This window comes from Cavia porcellus, unplaced genomic scaffold (assembly GCF_034190915.1).
Source record: "Cavia porcellus strain 051 isolate PalLab524CR breed Dunkin Hartley unplaced genomic scaffold, mCavPor4.1 scaffold_18, whole genome shotgun sequence".
In the NCBI taxonomy this organism is placed as follows: domain Eukaryota; kingdom Metazoa; phylum Chordata; class Mammalia; order Rodentia; family Caviidae; genus Cavia; species Cavia porcellus.
Genome location: NW_026947501.1, coordinates 73,660,858 through 73,679,529, shown reverse-complemented (window position 1 = coordinate 73,679,529; position 18,672 = coordinate 73,660,858). Strand labels below are relative to the sequence as shown.

Here is an 18,672-nt window from a genome sequence, read left to right as displayed (position 1 = left end):
AAAGATGGCCCACACGCACCAGGCAAAATACAGAACACCATAGTGACCCCAAGTCACCAAGGGCCCTCCCTTCCCACCTGCTGGTCCACCTGTGTCCAGTTTGCCTTAACTGTAGAAGCAATCTGGCCACTGCCACAGACAAAATGTGGGAGCAGATATGAGACCCCAATCCACCATCCTCTAGTAATGGGATTTAGAAAAACATAAAATGATGTGATTCCCCTAAATTTTCTTATTCTGGAACTCACAGTAGTTTTTTTAAAAGCAAACTTAATAAGCAGACTTACCATAGTTTTATTTTTACATGAATTGAAAACTTTCCTCCATTTTAATTTAGAATACACACATATAAACACATCCAGCGCTGTGGAGGCTCTCTGTGGTCCTCAATGACTTTCAAAGTGCCAAGGTGGTCTGGGACCACAGAATCGGGAAGTGATCCAAGGCACCTGCAGCGGAGCTACAGTAACTCTGAGCTCCACTCCCCTCCTTCTTCTCCTCTCCCCGCCCCCTCACCCCACTGAGACTTGAGCCCAGGGCTCTTTCATTGTGTAATGTTTCTTGTGACAGTTCTCACTGAGTTGCCAAGACAGCACTTGAACTTGCAATTCTCCTGCCTCAGGCTCTCAGAGTGCTGGGGTTCTGGGCACATGCCACCTACTGGCAGGTATTTCCTCTGAAGTGAGCAAAAGTGGGCCTCTGCTTCCCAATTTTAAGTGGACCCCCATTCACAGGGACTTTGGTGTAGGCTCTGTTGTGAGAGTTACTTTCCGAAGCAAAGAGGGGTTAACTGTGTCTCCAGGGTCCCTGCAATGTAGGGGGCAGGGTTATGGGGGCAGTCACACATGTCCCTCTGCTCCTGGCTGTTTCTCCAACCTTGCTTTTCCTCCTGGGATTTTCCCTAGACTTTCCTCCAGAGAAGACCAAATAGCGCTTTGGCTGTGTGGGTGACACTCACCAGCTTGAACAGGGACAGTCCTCTGGTAGGCAGACGATACCTGTGCCACACCTTCAAAGGTCGACGCACTCTGCAGAGAAGGAAAAAGAAATCAGAAGTGTGCTCCTCTGCCCCTCCCTACCTGCGGAAATGCTACAGCCTCCCCAGATCCCTCAACAGACCAGGCAGCCTAAGTTCTGCCCCTGTGTTCTGCAGATTCGCGGAGGTACAGCCACACACACTGCTGACCATTAGTCAGTGTCACAGCCATCTGCTCAGGGACAAGCCACCTCTGTGCTGCTCAAGCCTGATCAAGCCTGCCCCCGCCCTGCCTACAAGCCTCTGCTGTGTGGGGACAGGTCCTCAGGACACACAGGCCTGCCTGGCCAGATGTTCCACGTGGCTCTGTAATTGGGATGCCACCACTTTATTTCAACTGGGCTCTCAGCTACACCCCAGGGAAACCGCTGTGACATCAGGCCCTAAACCGCAGGACCTAGCACAGGCTGATGGGGTTCTTAGAAACTAATGACCTTCCCCAGTTCCTTTGAGAGCTGCACCACTGCTCCAGCTCAGGATGCTCACTGCTTCCCCACATGGCACACTAGAGTGCAGCCCAAAGAGGCAGCCCCTCGAGGTAGCAAAACCACACTTCCCTGCGGCACAGGCACAGATGGCTCCAGCTGCCCAAAGGAGACCAGAAAGGAATCTGGCTCACATCCATCCTCCCCTGTGCCTATCCTTTCACAGGGGAGCCAAAAAGCCCACCCCAAAGGACTCCCACCTTGGCCAGAGCAGTCACCTGTCCTCCTAGCCGCCATGCCCAACAGATCTAGCTGTATAGCTCTTAAGGGCCTTTGGCCTAGACTTATCTCTGCTGAGTCTAAGCTTTGGCTACTCAGCTTTCCTGACTAAACCTTTCCCTCTTCCCAAACCTACTGACCTTGGACGGTCTACCACCTTTTCTAGAACAATCCCTGCCCAGCTGTCCAGGTGACTCCTCCCTGCCCTGTAGCCTCAGGGTGGCAGTGAGATCACTGCCCTGGTTCCTGCCCTCTGCTTTGGGAGGGTGGCTCCAGTCCTCTCATCCCAGTTCCTGCAGTGGAGGCCTCTGGCTTGCTGCTCAGGCAGGGGCATCTCTCTGTCCACATCCATTCCCCATCCATATCACCTCCCACACCATCCCTGTGCTCAGCCTTCCTCACAGTGACTCCGTCACCAAGACCCACCTCTGCTCTGCATGCTGGAAAGGGAAGCCAGTCTATACGTGGGATGCAGGCATCCTCCCACTGAGCTACACTCCAGCCTGTGACTGCCTACAGACCACAGCCTCTCGCACTTGACACCTTCCTACCCATATAAACCTTGCTCAATCCTCCTTGTCCTGTCTGGCCTGGCTCCAAGATTCACAAGAGCAACTACTCTTGCCCTTGATCCCCTCATGCCTATTACAGCCAACCTTGTCCAAGACAGGACAGGCTGGGCATTTCCAAAACAGAAGGTCACTGGCCTCACGTTGATCTCCATCACCACAAAGACAACTGCAGACTCGAGTCCTCAGCGACCCATCATGTTTTGAGGATGGCCTCATAGCAAAGCCTGGCCCCTGGCCAGTGGCCTCACTTAGAAAGCACCAGGCTCCATGACAGCACAACAGTTCCAAGGGGGAATCATGATGCCTCACGCATAGGGTTACAAGAGGCAATGCCAGCCTCGCATGCTTACTTCCACGGCGTTTGCCAGCCCAGCAGTCACTGGTTACCACTGGCATCAACCACAGACAAGAGATGGAAACTTCCTCAACTCCCAACCGCAAAGCCACAACTTCTGACTCCCTCACTCATTAGCTCCTTCCGTCCTCCTAACCCAGGGGCCCCAGCCACCAGATACTTCCTGGAGTTCCTTGCTACCACCTCGAGGAGCCTCCTTGCCCAGCATCCTCTGACCTGACACTGCCATCAGACAGGCGCAGCCCTAAACTGGAGGAACTTCAGGCATCACAAGCACTTACCACACATGCTCATCCAAATTCTCCAGCTCCACAGTCACCCCACTGGCTGTGCCCTCTGCTCTGCACTCTCTTAGCCCTGACTTTCCTAACAAACTCTTCCCAGCTCTTCAGAACTGGGCTATGACTAGTCCTTTCCCGAGACCCCTCGGCCTGTGCGGTGTGCCACAGGGTTCTCCCATGGACCCTGGTGACATGGGGAAGTGCCCGAGGAGAGGCTGTGAGGTCAGCCACGAGCTGTATAGGAACAGAGCTCTAAGGCTCCACCATGCCACCCACCACTACAGCCAAGGGAAGGATGACCCTACAAATGGTCTCACATTAACTCAATTCCCAGTCTGATTTACCATTCATAATCAAAGTTCAAACAGCAGTATGATCCAGTGACAGCTCCCTCACTGCCATGCTATGGCCAAGCACTCAAGACTGGCTAGTTCAGACCTCGACTGCTGCCGTAGTGACATATGCCAGCTGAGTGGGTGGGTGGCCAGAACCACGAGCACAGTGCCTACCTGATGGTAGCTACAAACAGCAACTGACACAGAGTGGGGGCTGCAGGAATCCCTGGGCCTGCAGGCAGAAAGTTCCACACCTGGAGCTGGACAGCCTTACTTTATCCATCCGATCTTTCTGCATCCTGTACTTGCCGCTGAATCCTTTGGAATAGTCTGGAGGTGACAAAACACAAGATTTACTCTGAGGCAGAGGACAGGCCCGGTCCCAGATGATCGCAGGTGCATGCAGATAGGGCTCAAACAGCCCAAGAAAATGCACCCTGGCAGAAAGAACCAAGAACCGCCACAACACAGGCTTTCCGAGCCAGGCAAGTTGCGTCTGACCACAATGTCCAGTGCACAGGCAGGGAGCAGGATAGGCGTGGGCATGCTTCTGGCATTCTCCTGGGGAAAGGGCAGAGACGGGCAGCAGGCTGGCAAGAAATAAGCCAAGAAGGGGGCACTGGACAGGCCTTTGCGATGGGCCACTTCACTAGCACAGTCTTCCACACCAGCCACGGGGCTTATGCTCATCTGTTTCCTATGCAACCGTTCTACCCAGCACTAAATAGAGGCTCAGTCGCAGTTTGTTTTCTTGCTTTTTAAAAGAAAGAAAATACTCCATGTGGACATTCTACCAGCCAAATATGTCTGCTGCAGCAACACACACCCACATGAAAGTCACACTGTCATGCAGTCTCAATGCCGCTGAGACTCGACGGCTCTCTCCATGCAGTCTGCAGGGTCAGGCCCAGTGCGTTCACCACCCTACACCCGAGCACTGCGCAGGTCCTATTACTGCGCTCAAAGCCCGCACTCTGCCCTTCACTGCTGGATATCATCGTTCAGCCGGTGATGGGTCCAGGTTCTCGTAACCAAGGCTTCTGTTGGAGAACTTTGATGGGAAGTGTGACTGCTATAAGGAATATGCGTCAACTATCTGGAATTCCAGTGTGTGGCCACAGAAAGGTTACTTTCCAGCTGTGTGTACACACTGTGTGGCTACATGTGAAGATCCTACACATGGGTGGTGTCACAAACAAAAAAATCAGAACAAACAAAACTACCCACCCCTGTCTGAAAAGCACCACTGCCACAACGAAACACAGAAATCACACAGAACACGCATTTCTCAGCCCTCACTGCTATGAACCCTCTGATGGAAGGGTCAGAGGTGCTGCAACTAAAACCTCTCTTTCCTAACCTCAGAGGCAACAAGGCCTGGCACGATGACCCAAGAAGTCATAGTCAAAAGCAAGCAAACATGCAGAAGGCTGTTAGAAGACCACCCCAGAAACCAGATAAAGGAGTTAGAGTTCATAACCTGTGAACTATAATTTCTACCCCAACTTTCCTCTGAAAGGTCAAAAGGGGGAAGAAAGAGAATGGGATAAAAGGGAACTTAGTTTCAATGGGTTGAGGATGCCCAATGGTCTGACAGCTGGTGAGCAGGAGAGCCTGCTAGAGCACCGAGGTGAACTCTGAAGCCTGTGCTGGAAGTGGCTGTACCGCAAGGGAGTGTGGGAAGAGGCAGGAAGTGGGGACTGTGCCTTGGTGGGATTCGTGCTTGGCTAGTCTTTCCTTATAATCAGAAGTCCCACAGTGGAGGAGTCCTGCCACTCGCACTGAACACCAAATTTGCCTCCGAAACCAGTCTGATAATCTGGAAATCCACATGTGATAAAGAGGGTTGCCTTTACCTATGCTCACCCAGTAAAGGACCACTCCTCTTGTGCCCAGAGTATTTCTATATTATGATAAACAATTCCTTTGTATCTGGTCCAGGCTAGCCTACCTGTCACAATACAACTCAGGGCATGTAGCCAAGTATGTAACATTTTGTTACTTGCTTTGTATTGCCCACTTTTAAATTGTATACTATGCTCTCTGTAAACTCAGGAGTGTTGCTTTTGTGGAATTATCCTGCACCAGTCCCCTGGTATCAAGATCCAACAGTCTGCCAGCACAAAGATGAAATGCTGCCTTCTTAAAGAATCAATGAATGAATGCATGAATAAATGGGAAGGGAGTAAAGCTCTGTAGTAGAGTGCTTGCCTAGAGTGTGCAAGGCTGTGGGTTCCATCTGGAGTACTGCTGGTAAAAACACACACACACACACACACACACACACACACACAAATACTTTCACAGTCTGGCAGGCACCACAGTCAAGCACATCCAGGGCAATGTGGCTTCCTTCCCAGAAGGCTGCTGCACATCAGGCTCAGCTAATGTAGTGTAGCCACATACTCCCCATCTCAAACAATTCTCTATGCCACACAGGAACGCATTCTTCAAATAAGCTATCCTAAGAACAAAATGAATACTAATAACAACAGCAGCAGCAGGAGCCAGGCACCATGGTGGGCATATGGGCACACTATCTGCTCTGCTTCCCACCCAGCCCCATGAGTGAGGGATTACCATGACTCCCATTTCACTTGGAATAGAAATTCCAAGACAGCTAGGATCTCAAAAAGTCAGAACACAGACTGAGGCCTGTCCAAATCCAGGCCTCTGCCTGCCATGAAACAAAATGAAGGAAGGGGCTAATGGCCCTGATCCAAAGGGAATCAGAACAGGCTCAAGCCTGAGCCTGCCAGAACATCTGGACCCAGCCTGCAGCCCTGAAAACGAGGGCTCCACAGGAAGAACTCTGAGCAGCACTTGCCACAGTGATATATAGGAAGGGAAATGGGTGGGAGTGGTCCCCATTGGCACATTTTTAGGCAATAAATCTAAGGGTGTCCTATGCCCAGGGCACTTAAAGAAGGATCCCAGTCCATCTGGTAAATAGACAGTAACACAGGGATCTCTAAGCCCATGTGAGAAAGGCCTTTCTTTACATGCTACTACCCCCCTTCCTCACCCAGCTGGCTCAGCCTCTAGGAGCACCCCAGGGGAAGAGGCCTCGGCTCTTCTCTAGACATCCCTCCCAGCACACTGCTACGAGTGACTCAAAGGTAACACATAGCACCAGCACAATCTGGGGTGGAAGACACTGTGCTCAGCAGAACTCGGGGTCACTTCTTGTGCCCATCACTCACCTGGTCAACTCTATCCATCTGGACACCAAACTTGCCTCCAAAACCCCGGACCGAGTCGACTTGAGAGCAGTGCTTAGCAAGTTTCAACTGATATTCATGGCCAACAGCTGACTAGAAGAGAGTCCAAAAATAAAATATCACAGACTCACGCCTAGCACAACATTAACAACCCAGGTGCAGGCATTTCCTCCATGCACCCATGGCCAGAATCCCGGGACAAACTGCAGCCTGAGCCATTGAGTCTCTGGTGCAGGGTTCCTCCAATGCAGCTGCAGGGCTCTCACACCACAACGCCTGACCTAGAGTGGAGCTTTAGATGCAACAGGGCATGGAAAAAAGAGATAATGGCAGCTGACCACACAATTCCTAAGAGCCGTTTACATGGACATTGCTGGCAATACATTTACTCTCTTGAAAAAAGGCTTTTTCATACTGTAAGAACTACAAATCAGGACAAAAAATATTTATTTTGTCAATACACTAAAGCATAGAAAGGTCTATTTTAGTAATAACACAGACTCAGAATCAACACCGATGTATGCATACAGTGTAGACAGGGTACCAGCTGCTGTCACCCAAACTGGCTCATTCCAGAGTCGCAATCACCAACACTGTCAGCCCCCATCATACAGGGAGCACAGGTTCAGGAATCTTCTGTATGTTACATGTCTACCAGGTAGTAAAGTAAGGAAGCAGAGTCTGGGGTTTTGGCATGCTCCACCTTGAGGTCTGCAAACCCCAGCCTCAAGAGCAGCCCTCTCCAGCAATGACATTCTTCGGAACCCAGCTGTGTCTCTTCACCAGCACAGTGTCTCTGGTTGTGTCTATGATTCTTCTACCCAGTGCAGCCACCTTGATAGATCGTGTGACCACAATGCTGCCTTGGGCCCAACGGTTCCCGATGTTGAGCACAGTTAAGACCCAGGCTTCCAGAGCTAATCCCACAGTACATAATCCCCCAGGACCCCTCCATGGGTTCTAAGGACAGGCAACACAGTGACAGGTGTGGGAAGGACACACACACATCCAAACACATATGCCCACGCCCCATTGGTACACATCCTGACCTTAACCACCTATGCCAGTTTACCTGGTAGATGCTGGGTCTGGCCACTTGGGCAGTGTTCAGCACATCAGTGAGGCTCGGCAGGTGGCCAATCTTGTTATTTTTCTTGTTGCTGAGATAAAATACCTGACACCCAAAGTTAAAGGAAGAAAGCTCACACATTGTAGAGGTTTCAGTCCATAGCTGGTTCCGAGACAGGGTTGTACATGGCACAGGGGCAAAAGTTCAGAGCAGCAGAAGATAGCAAAAGCAAGCAAGCAGCCTTAATAGCATCTTTCTGACCATTTTACACTCTAGGCTGCTAGGATTAGGGTGCTGTCAAACCAACCAGTATCACACAGCCTTAAACCCAGCATCACCCACTCTAGATACAGTCACTTCCAAAACAAACCCTGTGATTGCATGAGGCTCTGGGTTACCACGATGCCAGCGCAACACATGGCAGGAGCCACATGACCAAATGCCCTTCCATCATCACTAAACCTAAATGACAGCTGTAGGGACAAAAACAACTGAGAATTAAGAGCTCAGCTTGTTGTAAATCTTTTAAAAACATCACCCTTTGATTTCAAGTACTTTAATGATTTAATAAATGTTTCAAATCATTTAGTAGAGGGCTGCCTTGTCATGTTTTGGGGCAAATGCACAGCATAGAAGATGCAACTCCTCCTATGTTAGGAGGCTTAGAAAGCAGTCACCTTTATCCATAGCACTTTAAGTTGGTTCTGTAAGGTTTGTTGTTATAGAGAACAATGACACATCTGCAGATACCAGTAAGATGCTGTTTGTAACTTCAAACCTTCAAGGGCTTTTAAACAATTATTAAGAATGGATGCATTTTCCAGAGAGAATGAAAATAATCATAAAATTTCATTGAGGTTACAAAGTAACTGAGAGATGTACCAATTAAAATAATTTTTAATTAGACTAACAAAAGCTGTGCTCCAGTCTGAACTAAGAATTCCAACCCTCCCTCCTCCAGCACTACAACAGCTCTTGCAGCTTGTGTTTCTTGGACAAAAGGCCTTCCCAGCCTGAGAACCTCCTTCCAAGCTTCCATTCTAGGTCTCCTAGGCCTAACGGCCACATCCCGGATGGCAGTGAGAAGGATGATGGTGCACTGCTCTCAAGCTCTACATGGAACTCCTGCCTCCTCCTCTAGGTGAAGACCCATCTGCCACCAGGTGGGCAGGACCTATACAATGCCCCTCAAAGGAGACCACCTTGAACCTCCTCTAGATGCCCAAGCATGACAAGAACTTCCCAGATGTTAAAATCAAAATGGATCAAAGACCTCAATATTAAAACAGAAACACTAAATCTGCTGGAAGAAAGAACAGGTAGAACTATTGAAGACACAAGGGTAGGAAAAGACTCTATCAACAAAACCTATTACTCTGCGTGGAGGCACATGCCTGTAATCCTAGCACTGGGGAGGCTGAGGAAGGAGGATCACCACGAGTTAGGGGCCCACCTGGTCTACATAATAAGTTTAAGGCCAGTGTGAACTACACAGTAAGGCCCTAAATCAAAGAAAATAAATAAATAAATAAAACAAAACAAACAAAAAAACGTAATCACATGGAAAATATTATAAAGATTCAACAACTGGGATCTCATCTTACTAAAAAGCTTTTGCACACCAAAAGAAATGATCAACAGAATAAAGAGACAACTCACAGAGTGAGGAAAAAAATAGCCAATTGTTTCTTATCAAAGGACTAATAGCTAAGGAGGGGTATAGGGGCTGAAGGGAAGCAAGGGGAATGTGGAAAAAAATGAATCAAGGTACGCTATGTTCATGTACAAAGTCCCTATGATGAATGTGATCATCATGTGTATCTAAACTATACCAATAAACTTAATAAAAATAAATAAACATACATGAAGCCACTGTATTGAGCCCCACCAGCCCCCTAAAAAGAATTTCCCGGCTGTGATTTGCCTTTGGCAGATTTTAAAGAGCAGATAAACAAGCCTTAGCACTGAGAGGCATGACCAGACAGTCTGATCCCAATCATCCATTCACAGATGAAAAATTACACTGTGTGCATGGCCGCTTCCTGCCCTGAGCAACACACTGTCCTCCACAGGGCAGCTGCCTAGAGGCAGAAATCCAGGAACCACAGGTTTAGTCACTGGAAAGGACAAGAGCCACTGTGGGGCCAGCAAAACTTCCATTCACCCCAAGTCGAAGATGAAATAGTCAGCTGCCTGCCTCTTTCAGTTTCATCAGGGAAAAGAGTTACGCCTATCAGATCATCTTTCTGCAGACCAGCATCACAAGCTGGGAGGGGAGACCTTCCACCTGGCTTTATACCATCAGGCCTAGTGGTTCCTGCCACATGCAGAACACAAGGGAAAGAGGTGAAGGACTCCCCTGAGAAAGGCCTCCTACCCCTAGTTTCCGAGCTTTCTGCAATTTCCTTTTCTAAGACAGATGCAACACTAAAACTTTGACTTCAGTTTGTTTGTTTGTTTGGTTGGTTTTTTTGAGACAGGGTCTTGCTATGTAGTCCAGGCTGGCCTTGAACTCACAGTGACCCCCAGCCTCTGTAATGCTGGGATTACAGACATGTACCACCACAACCAGCTTGGCTTCGGTTTTTAATTGAACTTTTTTTAGTGCTCAGCCTAAAACCCAGGGCCTTGTACTTGCTAAGAAAACACTCGACCACTGAGTTACATTCCTAGCCCCTGACTTTTGTTTTTCAACAATGAAAATTTTTTCAGAAAACTGTTGGTGCTTCTCCCTCCAACTTCCCACTCCTTTTCAGTAAAGTGGTTTTACCCTTAGGACCCCGGGGAAAGAACATTAAAAAGTTCACAATACACAACACTTTCTTCCCAAGTGATGAATCGCTGCTTGCAAAACTCTACTTAAAACACAATAAGCCAACACCGAGTGTCCAGACATTTGGAATGCTTCTGTCTATAAAAAGATTAAGGGTGAAAACAGACATCTGCTGCCAGGCCCTCTGGGAAAATCTATCTTTCCAGAGCTTTGTAGAGTACCTCAGGAATCCTCCCCAGCATAAAAAGGTTTTAGGAAGATCTTCATCTTACTAATTAAAAAGCTCAACATAGGAACTTAATAAAGATTGGGGGGGCGCATAAAAAGAATTTAGATGTTACCCACATGCACCAACTGCCCATGAAGAATGTCATCACTGTGTATTGCAAATGTATACTAATAAAAATTTAAAAAAAATTAAAAGTGACATGTTTCAAAAGACAACTACACAGCATTACTTAATGGAAACAGAAATGACTGCCTTAGTTGCATTTCCTGTCTGCTATAATCCTGGTACCTTTCCATTCTTTATTCTAATTCACAATGCTGCTAAGAACAATACAGTTCTATTATTGTTAGTTTTTATAAGTGATTTAAGGGAAACATTCTCTGAAGGGATCCGTGATGAGCCTGGGAGGAAAGGCCAGTGTTATAGGTACTGTCTGTCACATGAGCCACATGAGAGACGTGTGCAGAGATGGAGCCCACAGGAAGCAGACTGCACTCCCAGTGACCACACAGTTCCTGAACAGGGAACAGGAATTCAGCTCCCATGCTGGCCAGTCCACCAACACACAACCTAGTCCCCAAGAGCACACATCAGCCTCAATGGGCACCACACTGCTCCATGGAACACACTGTGGGGAAAATGAAACGTCCTAGCAGAGTAACCTGAACCAGCGCTTAGATCTCCACCCAGGAAAGAGAGTGTGGTCCTGACTGGCCTTCACTTTCCTACCTAGGTCCTGACCCAGCTATTGCTCTTTCTCTTTCTGCAGTCCCTGTGGATTGCTTAGTACATTCTGGCTACTACATTGTAAGTATAGTCATGGTGCATCTTCAAAAATCTACCCAAAGAGCAAGTTAAAAAAAGAATTAAGATATGTTATGCACACGTACTAAATCCCTGTGTTGAATGTCATCACTGCAAATGTGTACTAACAAAAAGAATCTCCCCAAGGGCAGCCAGTGATGGGCTGAAACCTACACTCATTTATTATCCTATCAGCATGTTAAGTTTCAAAGCTCAAAAAAACAACTGACTGGAAAATGAACTTCTAATCCAAAGTGAAAGACTCTGGACCCCCACCTCATACCATGCACAAAAGTTAATTTAGGCCTGGGGATGTAGTTCAGTGGTGCAGCCTTTACCCAGCATGTGCAAAGCGCTGGGTACAATCCCCAGCACAAATAAATAAGTAAGTAAATAAATGCATGTCTTAAATCGGTTTAATTTTTTGAGACCATAAATTTGACAACAGTTTCTTAGAAGTAACACCAAAATTATATAGAAAAACAAAACAGACTGGACAAAAGTTAAAACTCTGCTTAAGACATAAGTGAAAAGATGACTGACTCACTGAGAGAAATCTATTTTCAAACTATATATCTAGAATATATAAAGAATTCTTTTAATTCCATAATAAGAAAAGATACACACCCCCATTTAATAACAGATAAAGGAGCTGGGCACAGTAGCCCACTAGGTCCAGCATTCCAAATGCTCAGGCAGGAGGCTCATGTGAGTTTGGAGTTCAATACTGGCCTGGACAAGACAAAGAGATTCCTATCTTATTAAAAAAAAAAAAAAAGTGGGGCAGGGCCCCAGGGGGAGGTTGGGGATGTAGTTCAGCGGTACAGAAGACGCTTAGCTATGTGAGGCCCTCATGGGATGGGTTTAATCCCCAACATTGCATCAAAAAAAAATAGTAATAAGAGAATTAGAAACCCTCCTTCAGTCCTGGTGGAAATGGAAAACAGGCAGTTCTTGGAAAGGTTAAACAGCTACCATATGACATAGAGATTCTTCTTCTAAGTATACACTCAAAAGAAATCAATGCACAAGTTCATATAAAGACTTGTACATGAATATTCACAACATCATTATTCATAATAGCCAAGAAGTGGAAACAATCCAAAATCCATCAACAGACAAACAGATGTATAAAATGTGATATAGTTACCAAGTGGAATAGCATTCCTCCACAAAAAGGAATGAAGTTATAATACATGCTACAATGTGAATGAAGCCAGACACAAAAGACCACATACAGTAATATGATTCCATTTATATGAAACATCTAGAGTTGGCAAACCTACAGAGACAAAAAGTACAATAATGGTTGCCCCAGGCTAGAGGAAGGGGAGACTGGGAAACATGGCTGGGGTACAGGGTTTCTTTTGAAAAACATAAAGAACGGCTCTGGCTATGTTGCACAGGTTGGCCTCCAACTGCTGGGCTCAAGCAATCCTGCATCCTCCTGAGTAGCTGGGACAACAGGAGCAGCCAGTCTAGGATTGCTGAATTAATGACACAGTTCCAAAGTGCATAGCGATGAGGGCCACACAACTCTCAGAATAGAATGAAAACCACTGACTTATACACTCTGAATGGGTGAGGGTATGGCATGCAAATTATATTTCATTAAAACTGTTACAAAAAATTACTGCTCAAAGATAAGACTGTCACCAAACACCATTAATACAAACTTCTCTTGCAAAAAAAAAAAAAAAAGCCCCCCCCACACACAGAGTGTAGAGAGACAAAATAATCCTGCCTTGAATAAACAGGGTGAAAAACTCTGCTAGGAAAGAATGCTGTAAGAGATGGGGTAAAAGCATCCATTCAGAATCGGCTTTCCCTGAACTTCACTGCAGACAGCTCAGAAAAAAGCCAAAAAGGAGCAAAAAAGCATCTGTTGAAGCCACAGTAGATGTCACAAGGCCCACTCTTACTCAGAGGAAGCCTCTTATAACAGAGCACATACTTTTGGGTTCATGCCTAAGCAGAGAGCAGTGGCTTTGCTTGGCACAGACACCAGTGAAACACAAGCTGATGGGCATTCAGTCTGCTGCTATCAGTTGCCCAGGTCAAGGAACAGTGCGACTCAGGGCACTAAAGGCACTAGTAAAGAAGCACACATTCAACCACATGCCAGAGCACCTACTGCATGGGGTAGGTCAAATGTCTGAATCACAAAGTCTGCTTACTCTAAATGTAAAATGCTTTAAAAACAGGTCCCATAAAAAGTCAGCTTTCAACAGTCACAGTGGCACATGCCTGTAGTCCTGCTACTCAGGGGGGAGGCTGAAGCAGAATTTCAAATTCAAGGCCAGCCTGCACAACTTAGCAAGACCCTGTCTCAAAAAAATGTTTTTAAGGCTGGGGAGGTAGTAGAGCACTTGCCTAGCATGCTCAAGGCCCCAGGTTAAAAAACTCCAGCACTAAAGGAAAAAAAAAGGATGTCATCATTAGACAGGATAAACTTACAATTACTGGAGACCTGATATGAGCAACAGCTCTGTATCCCCCAGCTCTTTACTCCTGCATACCTCAAAGTCCCTAAAACCTAAGGCTGCTTCCTTGTTTCTTCAATTTCTTCTGACATACATTCCCTACTCAGAGAGAGAAGGAGCACTGACTCAAGGCCCTGGAGTGGGTGACTCACTGTAGTTCAGAAATGGACTAGTCAGCCCTCCCTCTCCACAGCCTAGCCTAGCCTGGCAAGGCCAGCTGGACAGAACTGCTATCTGCATCAGCTGTTAGGGTCTCCTGGGTCACACTCCTGACAGAACGCCCAGCCAAGTCAAAACTGAGCATATCCTGCAGGCACCTCAGGTGCATGGCCAAAAACAGAAATTCCGCCTCCAGTGGCCCCAACAGGGCCCCTCCCACCCAAACCCTCCAGCTGGGCGGCTAAGGTCGCTCTGGTGCCAGACCTATCCCATCCACCGAAACACTGAAGCGAAACACACCCAAGCACCTTTCTGGTGCCTTGGCACACACCCAGGAGGGAGGGCCTGTTCGAGATTCCCAGCTCCCCTGCGCTGCAGCATTTCAACTGACCCCATTTACAAACTTCTCTCAGGCGCGCATGGCCGATCCCGAACTCCCGCGCAAGGCCCGACAGCCACACACAGCGCCCTCCGACCTTCACCCCTTCTCAGGCCCCCACCTCTTCCCCAGCACTTCTGATCCCCGCCTCTCCACTCGGACCCCATCCACCTACGCCACCCTCTGGGATCCTGAACACCTCCGGTGCAGGTTCTCTCTCCGGGGTTCTGGACCCCCTGACCCGCGAGCCCCTCCCCCTCAGACCTACACCTCCCTAGTTCCCCGGGGCCCCAGCACCTCTGTCTCCAGGCCCCTCCGCCCCAGAGTCCTGACCCACTCCCCGCGAGCTCCTCCTCCGCCCAGGTGCCCATTCCAGACCCGCTCCACCAGTGCCTGGGATCCCGACCACCTCACTTCCTGGCCCCCTACCGAGAACCCTGAGCCCCTCCTACCCGCTGCACGCCTCGGATGCTGATGCATGACAGGATAGCCTCGCCTGCTCTGCCCCGACCAGCTCAAAACGGCAAGCGGAAGCGCGGTGAGACCGCCGCTTCCTTCCTGTTCCGGGCGCTGCTTCCACCGCCCGCTGGGGCTGCCCGTCCCAGCCGCAAGAGCCTCGCCCGCTCAACGCCACGGGATCCCCGCAGGGCCGCCACAGTCCCGACTCACCCGCAGCTCTCAAAGAGCCCGCTCACTTCCGGTTCGCCGGGGGCGGGGCCGCATCCGGGTCTGCGCGAGGTCCCGCCCTGGCCCCGCCCCCTGTCCGCACCAGGGCTGGGGCGGTTGGGAAGCCACAGGCGCGGGCCAGCCTGTGGAGGCTGGAGGAAGTTCTTATGTAGAACGGGTATGTTAAGAGAGCTGCAAAGTAGACAATCACGCCTGGGGTTTCTGAACTCGCAGTCCCGCCCTGGCGAGAAGTAAAAAATGAGCCACACAAGGGGGAGGTAGTGCCGGTCCCTCAAGCACTGAGGACTCGCACGCAGTGACTGTGACCATTCTGCAGGAGGGAACATGCCTCTACACCCTCCAGCCCTCATTCATCCCTCCACTCATTCTTCCAGCCATCACCCACACACCCGTCACTCATTCACTCACTCGTCCATTGTCCAACCACACCCATTTCTCCATTCTTTAGCCATCTCTGCACACACTCATCTGTGAGTTATTCCTGTATCTACCCAGGGAAGGCAGATGTGTGTCAGGGACAGTAAGATCAACAAGCCACGCGGGACTGGCCCCCAGGAGCCTTCCAAAGGAGGAGGAGGGTCCGACACATTAATGTACATATATATATGGAAATGAGACGAATGTTATAAAGAAATTAATAAGAGTTCTACTGGTGAGCAGATAGGACCTGAATATATCTAGGTAGTCAGGTATTCAGATATGTCGGAGAAATTCACATATGAGGCAAAATCTGCAGTTCTGGAGTGAACAAGATGAGAAGGGAAGAGTTTTCCAGGCAGAGGAAACAGCATGTCCAAAGGTCCTGAGACACAAAAGGTCTTGCCAGGGAAGAAGTCAAAGAAGCTGGGCATGACCAGGATGCAGGGATGCACCAGGTCAATGACAGAGATGGAACAAGGTCATCAAGGAGCTGACGTGGGACAGCAAGGACTTTGGTGTGTATTGTCAAAGAAATAGGAACTTCTTTGGAGAAAGTCAAGCAGAGGAGAGACTTCATAGAGCTTGCACTGTACCAAGATCCCTGTGGCTGTTGTGCATGGAATGTATGACAAGAACATCAGCCAGGGAGGAGCCTAATCAGCCAGTTTCGGCAAACACTGTGGACAGGTGAGACGAGTGAGGCTCTCTTGTGACACAGGATGGTTTTCACTGGGGTCCTTGAGGCGTGAGAACAGTTCACATGTGGATTCCTAGAGGACGATAGGATGCCTGAATTGAACAAACTCCCAAACAAGGGTGAGCAGATTTCAGACCCTCCATCTGGGAGCAGCCCAGGTAGGGCTGAGTGGAGGTGACCCAAGGCACCCCTGAGAGCTACCCCTGCAAGCTGTAGAGGTGAGGACTCTCCAGGACTTCCCAGAGGAACTGCTTGCTTCCTTCTGCTACCTCCGCCCACTGTGTGTTCCTGCTCTGTCAGGTGTCACGGGTCTGAAAAACTGTCCTCAAGTAGCACCACAGGTCCTTTGTACTCATGGGTTCTACATCCAAGGAGTGAACCAACTGCAGACTGAGAATATTTCTTTAAAAATCTGCATCTGAATTGGTTTGGTGATGTGTGCTTATACTTCCAACACTGTGAGGCTGAGGTTTAAGTCCAGCCTAAGCAATTTAGCAACTTACTGAGACAGCCTCAAAATACAAAGGGCCGGGGACAGAGCTTAGTGTGAAGGCCTTGGGCTCCACCTCCAGCACCGGGGTGAGGGGAGTCCTGTCTGTACTGGATACATGCAAATGTTTTTTCGTGTATCTCCTAAAGAGCAAACTACTATTCCCATAGCATTGCCACTGTATTAAGTGTAAGTTATCCAGAGAGGACTCAAAGCATCTATGCAGGAACACATGCAGGTTCTACAAATATGATGTGTTTTCTACAAGGGCCCGAGCAGCCATGGCTCTTGGGTCCTTGGGGTAAATATCCCACATGCATTTATGTCTCCTCCTTTCCTCGCCAAAATTCTGTGGTGAGAATGATTAGTCAGTGATTTTGCCTTCCAGTCATCTATCAGTCTCCATGGGGGAATTTACCATGTGAAACTTGAAACCCATGCTAAACTTGAAAACAGAAGGGTAACACTGTGTGAACAAAGGCCTGACACAGCAGGCAAAGCTGAGCTTGTCAGTGTCCCACCCCCAGCTGGGCTGGGAGCCCCTCCCTACCCTGGTCTAACCAGGCCCAATCTCCAGCAGGACCCAGTCTTGTCTTGCCTCCTGCCCCACTACACAGCCCCTTGAGCAGAAGGAAGAAACTAAAGGTTTTATCTACCGAAGTGTGCATGTGCTGCCTTCTGTTGGTCAGCTTCATGCACTGCAAGTGCCCAGCAACTTGGTTCAGCCTCTTTCAAACTATTTATTGCAATATTTTCCTTACAACAATGTGACCGTTTTCAACACCAGCAGAACTGTTACAGATATCTCCAGGCATTTAATGTGTCCATTATTTTTATTTTATAATGAAAATGGGCTCATATAGAACATTCCTGAAACATCATTTCCATCATCCTCCTAAGGAGATCTACTTCACTTGCAGTCATTAGAATTAACCCTCGCACACAGCCCTGCCCCAGCCACAGCATGCACAGCCCCTGCAAGCACAGCACACAAGCCATTCTCCATGCTACAGAAATAAAGTGTCCTGGGCTCTAATGATCTTGCAATACACACTTGTAATGCTGCTATGAACCCAGCTACTGATCGCAACTGGTGGCAGAAACACAACCAAAATCACCAAGCAAATAGCCTTAGGAAAGCATGTTGCCACAATTGTTATTGACATTTATATGTTCACAAGGAAGATCTTGTTTTCACATATAATTCTGGTTTTTTCCTATGAGGTGGCCTTTGTACAACTTTGGATACTTTAAAGTTTATCATAAAAATGATAGAGATGTGGGGACTTTCTAACACAGGCAGCATTGAGGTTCTGCATGGACTCTATAAACCAAACAGAGTCTCCGTAAAACCCGAGCATCAGCCCACCTATGCCCCACTGTCTTCTCTACAGCATCCTCTTCTGTAAACATTTCCCACCTGGAGACTGGACCTCTGAGCTCCCGTTCTCTGATCTCCTAAGGTTTCTCTGTGGAGACTGGACCTGGCCTTCACTGTGCTAACCATGACCTGGTTCAGGCCTTGGACACTGTCCGTTCTCTGGTCTCCTAAGGTTTCTCTGTTAGCCCTGTGACTTTGTGTTCCTGGTCTCCTTAATCATTACATCTTCAGGTTCATTGTCCCTTCTTGTCCTGCTGGTTACCTAACCCTAACCATATGCCTTACCCTAACCTTAACCTAATCGTACCCTAAAACTAACTGTAACCCTAACCCTAACCCTAAACCAAACCCTAACACTAACACTAACTCTAACCCTAACCCTAACCATAACACTAACCCTAAAACTATCCCTAACACCTAACCCCTAAATATAACCCTATCCCTAACCCTAAACCAAAACCTAAACCCAACTCTAACCCTAACAAATAATCCTAACACTAAACTCTAACCCTAACACTAAGCCTAACAATAACCCTAACCCTAAGACTAAACCTATCCTCTAACCCTAATCCTAACACTTGCCCTATCCCTAACCCT

General features: G+C 48.2%; 1 protein-coding gene across 1 annotated transcript in view; it reads right to left on the bottom strand.

Annotated features, from left to right (window-relative positions):
• Positions 1 to 14,675, bottom strand: part of LOC101787107 (liprin-alpha-1-like) — a 66,177-nt gene extending 51,502 nt beyond the window's left edge. Inside the window, exons 1-4 of the mRNA XM_063230329.1 lie at positions 7,577 to 14,675; positions 6,487 to 6,597; positions 3,458 to 3,613; positions 959 to 1,028 (exon numbers count right to left, since the gene is read on the bottom strand). The gene's annotated coding sequence lies outside the window, so the exon portion shown is untranslated. The remainder of the gene's footprint in view (positions 1 to 958; positions 1,029 to 3,457; positions 3,614 to 6,486; positions 6,598 to 7,576) is intronic.
• Positions 14,676 to 18,672: the final 3,997 nt, after the last annotated feature.